Raw genomic sequence first — 17,497 nt, forward strand, 5'->3', positions numbered from 1 at the left:
ACATAGTTCCTCGTATTGTGGTATTCATGTAGAAGGTACTCAATAAATGTGTCCTAGATGAATGAATGGATAAATGGATGGATAGATAATGGGTTCTTTGTAAAGATGACTGACCTCAGGTCTACTAGTGTTAGACTTCTGTCATATAAACGTAGGTTGATTGATGTTGCCCCTAAAGTTTTCTTGTGCGGTATATGTGCTGATTTTACTTTGCTGTAGCTGAAAACCACACAGCAGTTTAGAAAATTAGCGGGAATTCAAAAAAATTCACATTAGAATCTTACTAAGAATGAAGAAATGAGATTTTGTAAGGTATGGCCATAGTTTTTTGTTTGTTTCTGTTTTTGTTTTTCTTTCTGGATGATGGCATAGATCTTTGCAATCTTGTATATTTCTTCAGTATGTTACACAGTAAAGAAAAATATAAGCGCATGAAAACAGCTAATTAAAATCTCCTTTTTTTGCTTAAATAGGTTGAAAAGTATGCCAGTAGCTAATGGAATTTTTCATGACTTTGACCTTCATGGCAACTTCTTCAAAAGTTGGAGTAAAGGCCATGGAATGTATGCTAAGTTTGCAGGACTTTTCCATTCATGATTTCTTCCATGTTCTAGGAAGTCCTTACAAGTAGTTTCTTTCACACAAGGATAAAGCCCTCAAAGTACTTGTGCACCCTGAAGACCCAGGCTTAGTTGATATTAATATATCTTTGGATCAGTTTGGCCATAGTTCCTTACTACTTTCTCATGTTTTTTGAGAGACAGTGTGAGCTGGTGGAACAGACACTGGCTTAAGAACCTGGACACAGAGTTTTGAGCCCTGGCTCTGCAACAGTCAAACTACAGTTTTGGATTTATTTGCCTGACTTCTCCCCCTACTTGGGCAGAGATCATGTTTTATTTGTCTTCCTATCCATACCACCTGGCACATGATTAGTTCTCAGCTAGTGTTTACTTAATGAAGCTTGAATGAATTCCTAAACTTGGGCAGCTCACAGTCTTTCTGGATTTCACATCTGCCATTTGTAAAATAGACTGGTTGTTCTCTAACACTATTTCCAGGTCCGACGTTCTGTGATTATATGATCTGTGGATACTGAAGCCAACCTCCATATGTACAAACTCACTTGTTTGGGGGCATTGAGAAATGGCATTGCATTAGTTGCTTTGTTACAAGTGGCTTCTTCATCTTTGAGTCATTCTTACTGAAAACAGTGTCAAAGAAATGCAGTGTTACTGTGTTAGCAGAGAGCAAATTGAAGAATTGCCCATTCAATATTTACTTTTATAGTTTTGGCAGAGTTCTCTGCTCTATGAGAACTGTTGGGATATTTCACGTAGCTTCTTAAAGACATCCTCCATCTCAAGGAGTTGGTACTCACATGATTAGACTGACTTGGCTACATTTCAACAGATTTGTTGGTCAGCCAACAGGACTTCAGATGTCGGGGCATCTATTCGTCCATACCATATTTCTCTACTCCTTTATAGTAGAGTGACTTTTGTTTGAAGATTCTTAGGAACATAGTTCTGGGATCATCACATCGAAAGTACAGAAGGTTAAAGTGGGAGGATCTAAGGTTTGTTGTAAGGGACCTCAGGGGCTGCCTAAGTGGGGTGGAGTGTATGTGTTTTGGTGGATCCTTAATTAGGCAGGACTCTGAATTCTCATTCCAGCTTCAACCATCTCAACTGAGAGCAAACCTGTTTTTGTTCATTTTAAATATGCTGATCTTCTGAATAAGTTTATTTAAAAAAATGTTCTCCTGCTAAATAACATTTTGACCTATCAATCTAGTCCAACCTCTCATTTACAGATAAAGAGGCTTATGAAGACAATGGATCTGCTCTTGAGAGAGGCCATTGGAAGAACTAGACTGGCTCTTAATTAAAAAAATTTTTTTTCAGTAAAACAAATGTCATAAGTAGAAGGTATAGGTGGAAAAACTTGCAGTAGGAGAATGCTTAATTTTTATAGTTTACAAAACACTAATACATATATGTCATTTGGTTTTCACAACAGACTTGGGAGGCAAGCAGTACAGGTATTATTAACCCTAATTTACAGATGAGGAAATTGACACTAGGGAAGTTCAAGTGGCATGCACAGGCCCTAAGTGTGAGAGTCTGGCCTACAGCTCAAGTCTTCTGACCTTGAGCTTAGTACTTTTTGTATTACACCACTATGCAGACTAAGGAATTACACCACCATGCAGACTGAAGAAAGACACATGACAAATAAATGTGTCAAGATATCTCAGAGACAGGAATCAGTAGTGGGTAGAGGACTCACACAGTCTGGTGCCTGAGGATACGATTTGGCAATTGTGTGCATTTCCCCAGAGTGGTCTTATGCTGTCATTGCTCACAGTCTGAATCATGCACATTGTTCCCACTGGGGGAACATTTGAGCATACTTCTCCATGTGCTATTTTAGCAACATCGATTTGCTAATTATGAAGACAAAATTATCTTATTAGATCATAAGGAAACCTGCCTTTTGGTTTTGTCAAGACTTTGTTCCTGCTGGTTAAAAATCTTTTGGTATTCCATAAGAACTGACCTAGTCAAAAGTTTAATGCACACCTAATAAATTTTTTTTTGGTGTTAAAGCCTAATTTTTTCTTTCATTTTCTTTCCTCCTTCCATCTTCTACTCTTACCTCAATAATCATTATTCACTGTTGAAAATGTAAAGCATCTTTTCAAGGGTAAAAAGAAGACTTAAAAGGAAATGAACTTAAACCTTACAACATAGTACTCAATATATAACAATAGATGGAAATATGGTAGAGATTAGTTATAAAAATGAGGGAAGATTTTTAAAAACCTAGGCTTTCTGGGAAAACAGCTGTGCAGTACTTTTCAGTGTAACAGATAAAGCAGTTTGAAGTTTGAGGTTAAAAGTCACGTTTGGCTAGTTTACCTTTCTTGGTACCTAGGAAAAGGTTCTAGAGCCCTTAAAGGTATACTATTAATGAACTGTGTAAAGTGCAGGAGAATCATTTAAACCAATTTCAGAGAACAAAACCCAGTGTACTTAATTAATTAGGCCATCTTGGAGAATATAAGCTTATTATCTGAGAAACTGCTACTGTATTCGTATGCTAGGGTTAATTAACAAGTTCCCTTTTCCTATAAAACTTGTTTGGGTGCCTTCGGCTTAGACAGGTCCGATGGAAAGAGGATCATATTTGGTGTTGGGAGTAGAAAAAGAAGATGATGCTGGAGATAAGGTCAGAACTTTCTCTTTACTTTGCCCAAGAGAGAACAACCTATGAGGACTTTAATAGATCCCCTCTGTTGGGATTCGGGAGAAGTGAGAAAGACAGAAAGCTACAGATAACAGTGGCTTGAATGAGATATAAATGCCTTTCTGTCTTTCGTAAGTGAAGTCTGGAGGTACAGAGTCCAGGGTTGGTAAGGCAATTTTATAATCATCAAGGACCCAGACTCTCTTTGACCTTGTTGCTCTCCCATCCTCAGTATGTGGCTTCTACCTAGTGGCCCACAAATACTGCGGGAGCATCAGCCATCACATTTGATTTTCAGCCCCAATGAAGAAGATAGAGATGAAGAAGGCTGCATGATCTCCCCTTAAGGAAATCTCAAAGGACAATCCGGCTAACATCTCATCAAACAGAATTTAATCACATGGACATAATCAACCACAAGGGAAGGTTTTTTGTTTTGGGTTTTCTTTTGGGGTGGCTATAAACTGAGCTAAAATCAAGGTTCCTTCAGCAAGCAAAGATGAGGGAAAGGATATGTGGGACTGACACAAGTGTTCTTTTCCTACCACGAATGCCAACCACTTGGGCTTAGGCTGCATGAGTTTGCCTGAAATCCCTTTATCATCCCAATCTGGACTAAAGTGTAAATAAATAGCTGATGTTTCTCGTCCAAGAGATGGGGAACTTGAAAGAGCTCATATCCTCCTCCTACAATTTGCTGGGAAATGCATCTTAAAATGTGGTTCAGTACTAGATGTAGGTTGCTCCTTGTGGAACTGCAAAAGAACTAAAACTCAGGATAAAACTCTATAGCATAATCATCATTTCCCTAAATACACGAAACTAAATTTAAATGTTATTAAAAATGGCAGATGGGCCAAATAACCATATTCCAAGCTGGTATGAACCTGTGTGCCCCATGAGATTTTTCTGAGGGAAAAAAAGCCCCATGCAGTTAATCTAAACAAGGAAAACATCTTCAAACATTCTGTAATTTGTTTTCTGGCAAGGACCCTGGGAATAATAGTGGAAGCCAGATAAATTTGAATAAACTGAATCTTCATTTCAAAAAGATCACGGAAGAGTCAAAGTGAAGCTCCAGATGCCATGGTTAAAAATGTTAAAACAAGATCTAAGGGTATCGAGATGACTAAACTTCAAAAAATGTTAGTTAATCATATAAAATTTGGTTACATGAAATAGAGGGAGTACTATAATCTCAATGAATCTATTTTACAATTAATTAACAAGACATTATATTAACTTCCCTAGCCTGTTTCTGCCCCCCCCCCCAGATTAATCATTATTGGTTTGACAAACATTTACTGAGTGTTTACAATGTTCCAGGCATTGGGCTAAGAGCTGAATAAAACAACCTGTGTCCTCAAAGAGCTCAAAGCTTGGTAGTGGCAAGTTATTTATAATTTTCATCCTTACCAATAACAGTACCATTGTATTCTATCATTTTAGAATTAAGAATTTGGGATTAAGGGGCGCCTGGGTGGCTCAGTCAGTTAAGTGACTGCCTTTGGCTCATGTCATGATCCTGGAATCCGGGGATCAAGTCCTATATCGGGCTCCCTGCTCAGAGGGGAGTCTGCTTCTCCCTCTCACCCTCCCCCCTCTCCTGCTTGTTCTCTCACTCTCTCTCATGAATGAACAAAATCTTTAAAAATAAATAAATAAAATGAGTTGACATTTAAAAACTGGGAAATTGTACAAAGATAGTAAAAAAGAAAAAAAGAATTTGGGATTAAGAGACATGGCTGGTCCATCAAGAACAAAATGAAAGAGCTTAGGCACTTAGCACTCAGAAAACATCCATTTGAAGTTCAGCCCTGTCACTTATTACCTGTGCCCTGGAGCAGATCACTTAATCTTTCTTAATTTCGGCTTCTTCCTCTGAAAACTGAGGATGTCTCAGGATTGTTCCGAAGATTAAATGATAAAATGTAAATGTTGTGCTTGGCCATAAAAGGTACTCAAAAGCTGGTTGTAATTATTATAATTATTATTAATTATTACACTATTTTCAAGGGTGAATTGGTTCTACAAAATGCTTTGGAGAATGAACATAATTTCATGCATACATGAAGATATATATATATTTTTGTCTAGCCAACATATGCACACATTTAAGAGTAATATGAATTGTTTTATATTATGAAATATCTCTTATGTTTACTTAACATTTAAAAAAAAAGATTTTATTTACTTATTTGAAAGAAAGTAGACGTGAGATATAGAGCACAAGTAGGGGTAGGGGCAGAGGGAGAGACATGCAGACTCCCTGCTGAGCAGGGAGCTTGAAGCGGGGCTCGATTCCAGGTCCCTGAGATAATGACCTGAACTCAAGAGAGATGCTTAACTGACTGAAACACCCAGGTGCCCCTACTTTACATTTTTTGATGGAAAATATATTCACTGTATATTCTCTCACTTATATATTCACTCACTTTACTCAGTGAGATGGGTGTTTTTAAAACATTACAACTATCCTTCAAAGTAGTATCATTATTATCATCCCTATTTTACAGATGAGATAACTGAGGCATAGATAGGTTAAGAACTTGCCCAAGGTGACTTACAACTAAGTAGCAAAGTTGGGATGTCAACCCAGTTACCAAGTCTCCAGAGTCTGTACACTGTGTCACTACAAGTAACTTAATTCTTTAACCCATGAATCCTAGATGGGACTAGAAAGAACTTCCCAACATTTAGTGATTGACTTTTGGCACAGTAGTACAACCAACCCTGCCACCCACGCAAGATGGCCCTGACTTAAGCCCTGTGTTTTAGAAGGCCCCACATATAAGAAACACAAAAAATAAATCTATTAAATAGCATATGGGCACATCTGGCACTTGAGATCTGGTGCTAAGCACTGGCTCATGTGTTCTTAAACAACTACTTTCTTGCTTAACTGCATTCAGGCCTCAGGGCAATGCTTCTTTACATCTCTTGTCATATGTCCTTGAGTTAAAATGCACCTGTGCCTAAATGCTGTGAAGTCTAATGGATGTACTACCACCAAATTTGGAGATGAGCACCAGCAGTTTGGGTGGATTTGAATAGCAGAAGCAGCTAGAGAGAAGAAAAGACTAACTTTTCATTTCCTTCCTCTTAGCATGCGCGAAAGAGATTTTTACAGAGTGTGGTATCATTTTTCATTGTATCCAGCACCCATTTTCTTGCTTTTCTTCACATTTTGTGTTTTCAGAAGTACTCATGAGTTAGTATATTATTTGCAATAATTAAACAAGATTGCTGAGAGACAGTCTGCAATATAAAATATTTCATGCTGCTCTTGAATGTGTGCACATGTAGGCTAGACATAACACAATATGCATGAAGCATGATATCAATTCTTCCCTTAGGCCAGTAGACAGTCAATGCAAGGAACAAGAATAGTTTTGATTTTATTAAAATATTTAAATAGAGGGGTGCCTGGGTGGCTCAGTTGGTTAAGCACTTTACTCTTGGTTTTGGCTTAGGTCATGATCTCAGGGTCGTGAGATTAAGCCCTGCATCAAGCTCTGTGCTTAGCGTGCAGTTGGCTTGATATCCTCTCTCTCTCCCTCTCCCTCTGCCTCTTCCCCTCTGTTTGCATGCTCTCTAAAACAAATAAATATCTTTAAAAAAATTTTAAATAGATGGAAATTTAAAATTCTTTCTATAACTTTGAGCTAAAATTTTGATACTCACTAATTATAATTTATTTTTTCCTTTTCAATTTTAACAATTTGAATCCTTTAGAAAAGTCATTTTTAAACATAAAAAATATTTATTCCAGTTTTATTGATATATAACTGGTATATAACATTGCCTATGTTTAAGGTATACAACACAATGGTTTGATAAATGTACATATATACACACAATGTACATATATTACCACAATGAATTTAATCAACATCCATTACCTCACATAGTTACAAATTTATTTTTCTTGTGATGAGAACTTTAAGATCTACTCTCTTAGCAACTTTTAAATATACAATACAGTATTATTAACTATAATCACCATGTTATACATGATATCCCCAGAACTTATATATCTTATACCTAGAAGTTTGTACTTTTGACCACCTACACCCAAAAATAATGTAATTTTTCAGTTTTTTATATTTACTTTACATTTTTTTGATGGAAAATACATTCACAATTTGAATACTTTGACTATAATTACATTTGTTTTTTAATCTTTTAGAGAATTAAGAATGAGCACAAGTTTAGGCCAAGACAGAAACAGAAAATATGAAAGTGAAATTCAGAAAAGAAAAAATATCTGTCAAGGTAGAAGGACAGGACATACTTTTTCACCCAAAGTTTGAGAGCTTGATATGTAACTTTTAAATATGTAGACACATGATATGGGGGCCTCTGTGTATGGCCTCGTTCCACCTCCACATTGTTAGGGGTGGGACTTTCCAGCAGAGTTTACACACAGTTGCCAAAGCAAGCTCTTTTTGGCCTAACTGGTATTTTAGCCTGTCTAAAATAACATAATTAGATCAGTATCTTCCCAAATAGACTCACAAATTAAGAAACTGGGAAAGCAAATTAATACCAAAAAATCGAGAACATTTCTGAAATATGAATAACTTGAAGACTGCATGATGGATTTAGGTGTTTTAAGTATGACATGATTTCCATTAGGAAAATAGTCCACGTGGAAAATGTACTATGTTCTAAAATAAAGAATGATTTCGGACACAAAATAATCTTCAAGGAGGAAAATCATGTTAAATAGGTTTTCTTAAAGAGAAAACCTATTGACTTGGTCAGTCAATAAATGTGTAGTGATGCTTGGGGCGCCTGGGTGGCTCAGTGGGTTAAGCCTCTACCTTCGGCTCAGGTCATGATCCCAGGGGCCTGGGATTGAGTCCCGCATAGGGCTCTCTGCTCAGCAGGGAGCCTGCTTCTCCTCTTCTCTCTCTCTGTCTGTCTCTCTGCCTATTTGTGATCTCTCTGTCAAATAAATAAATAAAATCTTTAAAAAAAAAATGTGTAGTGATGCTCATGTAATGTACCCCAACATGGTTAGACAACATTGAGAGGAGGGTGTTTACAATCTAATTGAAGAGATAAATGATATATACTTGGAACAATTAGAGAATAGATCATAAAAACTGTGAACTGTGGGGTACAAACAACTATTATGGAGCATCAAAGTAGAGAAGGACTGATGTGATCTTGAATCATCTGACGGGTAGAGCTTCATAGAGTGGCACTGGAATGAGGCCCATAATATAATCCCTGGAATGTGTCTGCCTCATGACCCTGAGAGTGAGGGCCTTCTTAAATTTTGTGCCCCTCGTTCCTCTTTGACCTACACTAGTCCTGGCCCTGGCCAAGCACATTAATTTCTTTTTCCTGAAGTCACTAGGGAGAGGAAGTATGGAGGCAAAGAAGAGGCCAGATGTGTTACTCTAGTAGATGTCTCTACACATAGACAGAGGCTAAGGGAAAGGCTCCTTTCCCTAGAAAAGGTCATGGAAGTAGTTTCCTGCCAAGACTATACAACCAGTAGAGGCTAGATCCCAGGACTCCTGATTCCTGTTCATAAAAAAGATGATATGATGCAGCTTTGAGTAATCAAAATGTCTCCTAGAGCACTCAATTAACCAAGTACTTTATTATCACTACTATTATCATCATTATTTTGCCTTCATGACTCTTGTAGGTGACTTCAGTAAATTACATATTTAAACTATATAAAAACTCATATAGTGTGTAGTAGAATGAATGGTGACCCTTCAAGAAGATAAGTCCATATCCTGGAGACTGTGAAAGTGAACTTATTTGGGAAAAAAACTCTTTGCAGATGTAATTGTATTAAGGATCTGGACACGAGATCAATCTTGACTCTCTGCATAGGTTCTAAGTCTGGATAAGTATCCTTGTAAGAGACACACAAAGGAGAGACAGACACACAGAAAAGAGAAGGTCATTTGAAAATGGAGGCAGAGAGAAAACAGTATGGAAGTTCTTCAAAAAGTTGAAAACAGATCTACCCCATAGGGTAGTTTATTATTAATGGTTATAGCAGCAAAGTCCACAGTAGCCAAACTACGGAAAGAGCCTAGATGTTCACCAACAGATGAATGTATAAAGAAGATGTGATATATATATATAAAATATATATATTATGCAGCCATCAAAAAAACCACCCCAGGGGTGCCTGGGTGACTCAGTGGATTAAAGCCTCTGCCTTTGGCTCAGGTCGTGATCTTGGGATCCTGGGATTGAGCCCCGCGTCGGGGAGCCTGCTTCCCTTCCTCTCTCTCTCTACCTGCCTCTCTGCCTACTTGTGATCTCTGTCAAATAAATAAAATCTTTTAAAAAAAAAAAAACCCCAAATTATCTTGCCATTGCAATGATGTGGATGGAAGTAGAGGGTATTATGCTAAGTGAAATAAGTTGATCAGAGAAGACAATTATCATATGATCTCACCAATATGAGGAATTTGAGAAACAAGACAGAGGATCATAAGGGAAGAGAGGGAAAAATGAAACGAGACAAAACCAGAGAGGGAGACAAGCCATAAGAGACTTTTAACTTCAGGAAACAAAACTGAGGGTTGCTGGAAGGGACAGGGGTGGACGGGATAGGGGTGCCTGGGGATGAACACTGGGGAGATTATGTGCTACAGTGAGCACTGTGAATTGTTTAAGACTGATGATTCACGGACCTGTACCCCTGAAGCAAATAATACATTGTATATTAATAAAAAGAAAAAAAATGGAGGCAGAGAATGGAGTTATGCAGTCATAAGCCAAGGAACACTTAGAGCCACCAGAAACTGAAAGAGGCAAGTGAGGATTCTCCCTTAGAGTTTTTGGAGGGAGTACAGCCTAGTCAACACCTAGATTTCAGACACCTGGTTTCCAGAACCATAGAAGAATATGTTTTAGGCCACCAGATTTGTAGTAATTTGTTACAGAAGACCTAGGAAAACTAATACAAGGGCATATATATATTTTATAAGCCCTGTATTAGTTATCTATTATCCCAAAATGTAGAGGCTTTAAAGCATCTCACGCAGTTTCTGTGGGTCAGGAATTTGGAAACACTTTAGCTGGGTAGTTCTGGCTCAGGGTCTCTCCTGAGTTTGCAATCAAGATGTTGGTCAGGGCTTCTGAAGGCTTGGCTGTGGTGCCAGACAGAGGATCTGCTTCCAAGATGGCCCACTCACAAGGCTGACAAGTTAATGCAGGCTGGTGGCAACAGGCCTAAGTTCTTTGCTACGTGGACCTTCTGCTGGAGTTTGAGTGTTCTCATAACATGGTGGCTGACTTCTGCCAGTGTGAGAGAGCTGAGAGAGAGTAAAGTGGAAGCTTCAGTATTTTTTACACTTTATGTGCTGACAGGTCACATACCATCACTTCCCCAATAGTCTATTGGTTATACAGGTCATTCTTATTCATTCTGAAAGGAGATTATACAAGGGCACAAAATCTAGAAGGTGAGGATCTCTGAAGTCCATCTTGGAAGCTGGTTAGCACAGGTCACAGATTTTTCAGGGTACACAGGGAGCCAGAATATTTTCTACACAGTCACCTGAACCATGTATATTTGCAGCCATAATGCTCAACTAAAAAATGCTTTCTGCAGTGATGAACTTGAGTTATTACAAGTTGCTCAAATATTCAGATCCATTTACTTTCATATTTTAGGCTGAGCCATATGAAATTTTTTGTTTTTGTGAGTAAATAATTATCCAAGTTGAGTGATTTTCTGATTTCAACCTACTACTTATAAAGGTGGAACTATGAGGCAAAATACCTTAGATTAATTTTTAAGAAGTTATAAATAAAAGCCACTTTTCTTTCATATCATTAGTTAATCATAAGTTTCAATGAATTAGAATAAACTATCCTTCAAGCACTCTGGTTATCTGAAGTGTTACGATAACTTTGATGTTCCCATAAAGTTTTTAAGAACCAACGGATCTGTGAGGGCAATGTATCAGTGTGATTTTATGAAAGTAATTTAACATCCCTGGGGCCAATTTCCTTTATCCAAAAATGAAAGAATTTGATTAGATGCCATCTAAGTAGACTTACTGTGTAAAATTTTCTGAAAAAAAGATTTTAGTTATTTTTTTGTCAGAGAGAACGAGCACGCACAAGCAGGGGGAGCAGCAGGCAGAAGAAGCAGGCTCCCTGCTGAGCAAGGAGCCTGACACAGGACTCGATTCCAGGACCCTGGGATCATGACCTGAGTCAAAGGCAGACGCTTCACTGACTGAGCCACCCACGTGTCCCTGTGCAAAATTTTTTAACATGTTATGCTGTGTGTGAGCCACTAGCAGTTTCTTCAACTCATGGTAAGAAAAACTGCATATTTAATTGAGTTGTAGAAAAATATCTTTAACCAGATATGCTTATTCATTAGCATACATTATTTATAGTTAAATGCAAGGTCCATCATGTTTTTGAGTTGTCCAGAAAATCTTCCTTTCTCCTTTGTTCTCTAGAAAGCATAGACTGCCCTTCAGTAAATCAATTTTCTTAATTTGACTTGCTATATTTGACAACATTTTTTGGGTTCACATATTTTTTCTTGTGCCAAGTACTGCATTTTTCATTTCCCACAGAATCAGGACAAACTGTACATCCCCTGCTGTGTCCAGGGCAGATCTGGCTAAATGTCAACTATGTTAATTGGTATAGAGAAAACAGCAGCCCTATTTTTATCTGATTAAAAATCCCCACAAACATTCTCCTCTAAAATAAAGCTATGTCAGTACAAAGTGATTTAATTATAATATAAAGTTTGGCAGATGTGTCCCTCTTGCCTTCATTTTACTGTAGCATGCAGAAATGCAACTGTTTCCTGGAATCTTTCAGTATCTAAGATTTTAATTCCACTTTTGGAGGTTTGGAATTTGGTACTCAAAACTTACTCTGGACTGCCAACTGGAATAAAATATCTTTGCTTTGAAGTGACATTTTTAAACGGAAAATTTACAGAACATTCTATAGGACTTTATTGAAAAGGTAGTTTGAAATATTTTATTCCACTTTTGAAAAGTCTCCATCTTAACAATTGCCCCAGGATGAGCAGATTATGTAATATAATTGCTTTAGTTAATTGGGGTGTGGGAGGTGTGGGTGTAAAAGAATAAAAGGTAATGAACTTTGATAAATTTATATGAGCAATAACAAGATACCTGTGAAAACTTAATTTTATCAGAGTGACTGTATCTTCAGTGCTCTTTCAAAATTGTATGCTGCCTCTTTAATGTTGGAATTCCTCAGGATTCCATCTCACTCCGGGGAGCTTACTCCCAGGTTAACTTCATATACTCCATGATTTGCCAACTACTTATACACTCATATTGTTTGGATCTGTAGCGCTAGTTTATCGAAAGCCATATTAATATCCTTTGGTATACTGGACAGCTCCATTTGGGTATCTCCTGAGTACCCCAAAGCAGTATGTCCAGTCTTCTGGTTTCTTGTCCCATCGCAACACTCCAATGTAACAAGCAGAAAGCTGGACCAACTGAGAAATCATCTCTTTTTATAACTGTCTGAGAAGTGAGGTCAGAGGGTAAATCTTCCAGTTTAGACTAAAGAATGACCAAAGGAAGGGGGACTGAGAAATGAAGCAACCATCCTACTGATACGCAACATAAACAATTCAAGCTCTTATTGTTTTAACACCAGCTTTAGACTCGTGTGTTACCAGACCACAAACTGATTTAACTGTAACTGTGCTCAGACTCATATGTTCTAGTAATTGTAGGGTGTTTGCTCCCCCCCAAAACTGGCAGGACAGGTGAACACAGAGAATCACAATTTACAAGGGCAGAACCCACAAGAAACCATCACAGAAACCAGTCCCAGGGTGCAGAAACCTGAACTGTAATTGACAAATTGCTGGAGGCTCAGTGTGGACAAGGTATGGGGGAGGTTCCCACACTTTTGCTAGTTCAACCTCTGGGAGCTCTACCATGCCATCTTAGTAAAGACTAGAGAAAATTCCTTGGTGTTTCCAGCAGGAGAAGGTGGAAGGGACTGTTTCAATATATGCCAGAGCATTCTGTTCTTAGGAGGAGAAACTACTTCAGAGATTAATCTGCTGCAGTTTTATAAGAGGCTAAACTACTGGGGAGAAAAAAAAAACAAACAAAGACAACTCCAGCCCCCTCTGTTTACCTTGTTCCATCTAAGGAAGAAAAAACCAAACCAAACCAAACCAAAAGCAATACTAAGGAGCAACGTATTGAATAGGAAAAGATATTTGCAAATGATATATCTGATAAGGGATTAAAATCTAATATAGAAAGAATTTATACATCTTAACACCAAAAAAAAAAAAACCCCAAATAATCTGATTAAAAATCGGCAGAGGACCCAAAAAGACATTTTTCCAAAGAAAACATACATACAGATGGCTAACAGATACCTGAAAAGATGTTCAACATCACTAATCATCAGGGAAATGCAAATCAAAACCACAAGATATCATTTGCAGTGAATGGCTAGTGAGATTGGCTAGTATAAGAAAGACAAGAATCACAAGTATTAGTAAGGATGTAGAGAAAAGGGAACCCTGGTGCACTGTTGGTGGGAATGCAAACTGGTGCAGCCACTGTGGAAGACAGTATGGAGGTTCCTCAAAAAATTAAAAATAGAAATACCACACAATCCATTAATTTCAATACTAGGTAAAAAATGAATATACTACTTCAAAAAGACACATGCACTCCTATGTTTACTGCAACATCATTTGCAATAGCCAAGTATGGAAACAACCAAAGTGTCCATCGACAAATGAATAAAGAAGACATGGTATATATACACAACAGAATATAGTCAGTCATAAAAAAGAATGGAATTGTGCCATTTGTGACAACATGGATGGACCTAGAGGGCATTATGCTAAGTGAAATAAGTCAGACAGAAAAAGACAAATACCACATGATTTTACTTATGCGTGGAATCTAAAAAATAAAACAAGTGAACAAACAAACAAAAGAAGAAAGACCCTCTCTAAATATAGAGAACAAATTGCTGGTTACCAGAGGGGAGGAATGTGGGGGGATGGGCAAGATGGGTGAAGGGGAATGGGAGGTACAGGATTTCCAGTTATGGAATGTAGAGGTCACAGGGATGAAAGGTATGGCATAGGGAATATAGTCAATGGTAATGTAATAGCATGGTATGGTGACAGATGGTAGGATGGTCGCTACACTTGTGGCAAGCATATCATAAAAATAGAGTTGGAGAAGCACTATGTTGTACACATAGTACATGGTAACTAATGTAACATTATGTACCAACTACACTTCAATAAAATACAACAACAACAACTGGGAAGCACTGGTGAATTTCACAATCTATGGGCACAAGCTCACCCAAAGACAGAATGAAACACAGCACTACTAAAAAAGCCTATTGATCATAAAAACTGGATTTGTTAAAGTTGCTGATAAGGGGAAGCATCCCCTTATATCAATAATATCTCAAAAGCAGGTAGTTAGGGAAAGATACGGGATTTGGGAGGGGATTGGTATTAATCATAGGGTGTCTTTATAGTAGATGTTATTAGCTTGGGGAGGGATTTGATAAGAACTTATAAACTAAGTGAATTACTAGAACATATGAGTCTGAGCACAGTTACTGTTAAATCAGTTTGTGATCTTGTAACACATGAGTCTAACGCTGGTGTTAAAACAATAAGAGCTTGAATTGTTTGTGTTACGTATCAATAGGACAGTTGATCGTTTTTAATTTTTGCTTCATTTCTCAGTCCCCCTTCCTTTGCTCATTCTTTAGTCTAAACTGGAAGAAAGACCATTATTTTTCTGGGAGGATGATCAATTCAGATCTGCACTGCTATTTAATAAGTCTCAGTAACGTATTGAGATTTTCATAGTAGTCCTATTATCCTCTGTAAATATCAGGTCTTCTTATTCTTTTTGTTGGATAATCATTTGTAAATCATCTAGTGTAGCAGTGGCTGTGCAGCAGAATTTTAAGACTCTAAAGATCATATATCTGGTAACTGCAATGCAGACAGACACTAAGACAAAAATGATTGGAGTTTACAAGGCATTTCAAAGGTACATTCCTAGATTTTAAAAACTAGACAATGGATAAAGAATTGTTGTATCACTGTATCATTACATCTTAACTAATATAGCACCACATGTTAACTATACTGGAAATTTAAAAAAAAAATTGAGACATAATATTCCTTATCTAAACAAGTTTCTTTTTTCCTTTAATTTGGTAGGGTTTGTTCAACCATGTCCTATGTCCAGTAATTTTCAAGGATACAGGTCTTGGGAATACTATGTATTTAATAAAGGAAAAGCATGTACACCAATAATCTAGGACCTTAATCCAGAAGAGGGGAAAGGAAATAGCCAAGAGGATAAAGATGAAAAGCCAAGGGGATATGCGTCCGTAGAAGAACACTGCAATCAGCGGATTCTTGTTCCAGTGGTATTGGTTAGAAACAGCCTACGTCATACGATCATCAGCTTGTTCCAAAGATCTAGGGCTACCTATCCATTCTCATGGGACATCTACCTCTAGATATTATCTAGAGTCCTCAACATGCCCCTCACGATCTAGCCACATTCCTGAGCTCATCTCCTAGTTCTCTTTCTCTTCTTCACTCTTTCTCTCGCTACACTGGCCCTGCTGTTCTGCAAACAAGTTAATCTTGTTCCTGCCTGAGAGCCATTGTACTTATTGTTCCTTCTCTGCAAAATGATATTCTCCCCAATATTTGCATTGCTGACTCCCACAATCCACTCAAGTCACATGTTATCTCTTTAGAAAAACTTGCCCTTGTCATCCAATTAAAGTCCTCTGTCATTCTTGATTCTTTTACCCTGTTTAAATTTTCTTCACAGCTCTCTTCACTCTGTTTATTATATGCCCTCTTAAATGTATATACTGTTCCAGAAGGCAGAAGACTTTTCTATTGTGTTCACTTACGTGTTTTCAGGACCTAGTACACTATCTGGCATATATAGGTGCTTGCTAATTACTTGCTGATCAAATGAATAAATAAAAACCTCACACATACCATGTTTTGGTCATATAAAACTATCTGCAGTTGGGGCATCTAGATGACTCGGTCAGTTAAGCATCCAGTCCAATTCTTGATCTCAGCTCAGGTCTTGATCTCAGGGTTGTGAGTTCACGCCCCACATTGGGCTCCCTGCTGGGTGCGGAGCCTGCTTAAAAAACAATAGTAACAAACTATTTGCTGGCCTCAAATGACTTCTCTTTTTGCATATGCGATTTTCCTTTGCCTGGAATAACTTCTGATTCCCTCACAATTCCTGATCATCCTTCAAGACTCCACTTATGTGTCACTGCCCCTAACAAACCTTAATTGATCCCTACAGGAAAAACTAAATGCCCTTTTACTCCATTTTTATAGTAGTCTATGTATATCTCTATCATATTACTTAATACATTCTGTTAATATTTTGTCTAATTGACCTCTGTATCCTGGGAATCTAGCAGACTGCATTGCCCATAATGAATTCTGAATAAATGTTGAATGATTTTATTTACTGAGTGACAACATTTATTGGGTGTCAAACATTATATTAGTGTTTTACAGACATTATTTTAATCCTGATAAGAAATAGGTACTATTTAAAATGGGTACTATTTCTCCATGTTTTATTTTTAAGGAAACTGATTAACTTGTCCAGAGTTATGAACCTAAGTGTGTCTAACTCCAAATCCATTTCTTCTCCCATTGTCTTAAATGAATTACCAAATCTCCTTTAGATTATTGATATATATCAACCAAAACTCAGTATCCTAATTTTAACATTAAAACCATTCTTATTTTAGTTCAGTGTTGCATATTCTAATACATTTGTACTTTATTCAGCCTCTTTAGACTGCAAAGAAGGGACCCCAGGTATCTTAATAGCTCAGGTATCATATTTTTATTCTGCTTCATAATTAATGAGTTTTGATGATGATTCAGGGTTAAGGTTTGGTTAATCTTCCTTTTTAAGGGAAGGATGGCACTTAAAAACTAATCTACACATCATTTTTCAACAGGTATATAAGGTCAAAATACATTGTAAGTCATATTGAAATTGTAAAATTAATACACCCTAAAGAAAGGAAAATGTGGCAGGAATAAGTTAAAGTAAGAGAGCATCTTATATGTGAAAGAAACTGGAGGTCACCGTGGTTATTTGCTTTTTCAGCATGCTAGGTAAAGCAGTCATTATTAAAGCCTGTATGAAACGTTTTTGAAATTTTT

At 37.4% G+C, this 17,497-nt stretch overlaps 1 long non-coding RNA gene across 4 annotated transcripts in view; it reads right to left on the minus strand.

Annotated features, from left to right (window-relative positions):
• The window catches only part of LOC131839667 (uncharacterized), a 68,783-nt gene that overhangs the window by 44,482 nt on the left and 6,804 nt on the right, over window positions 1–17,497 (minus strand). Inside the window, exon 1 of one of the 4 annotated variants that reach the window (XR_009357042.1) lies at window positions 5,084–5,163. The exons of the other annotated variants lie outside the window; for them this stretch is intronic. This is a non-coding gene — a long non-coding RNA (uncharacterized LOC131839667). Of the gene's footprint in view, window positions 1–5,083; window positions 5,164–17,497 lie in introns of those variants that run through there. 4 annotated transcript variants of the gene reach the window in all.

Source organism: Mustela lutreola, chromosome 1, assembly GCF_030435805.1.
Source record: "Mustela lutreola isolate mMusLut2 chromosome 1, mMusLut2.pri, whole genome shotgun sequence".
Lineage (NCBI taxonomy): Eukaryota > Metazoa > Chordata > Mammalia > Carnivora > Mustelidae > Mustela > Mustela lutreola.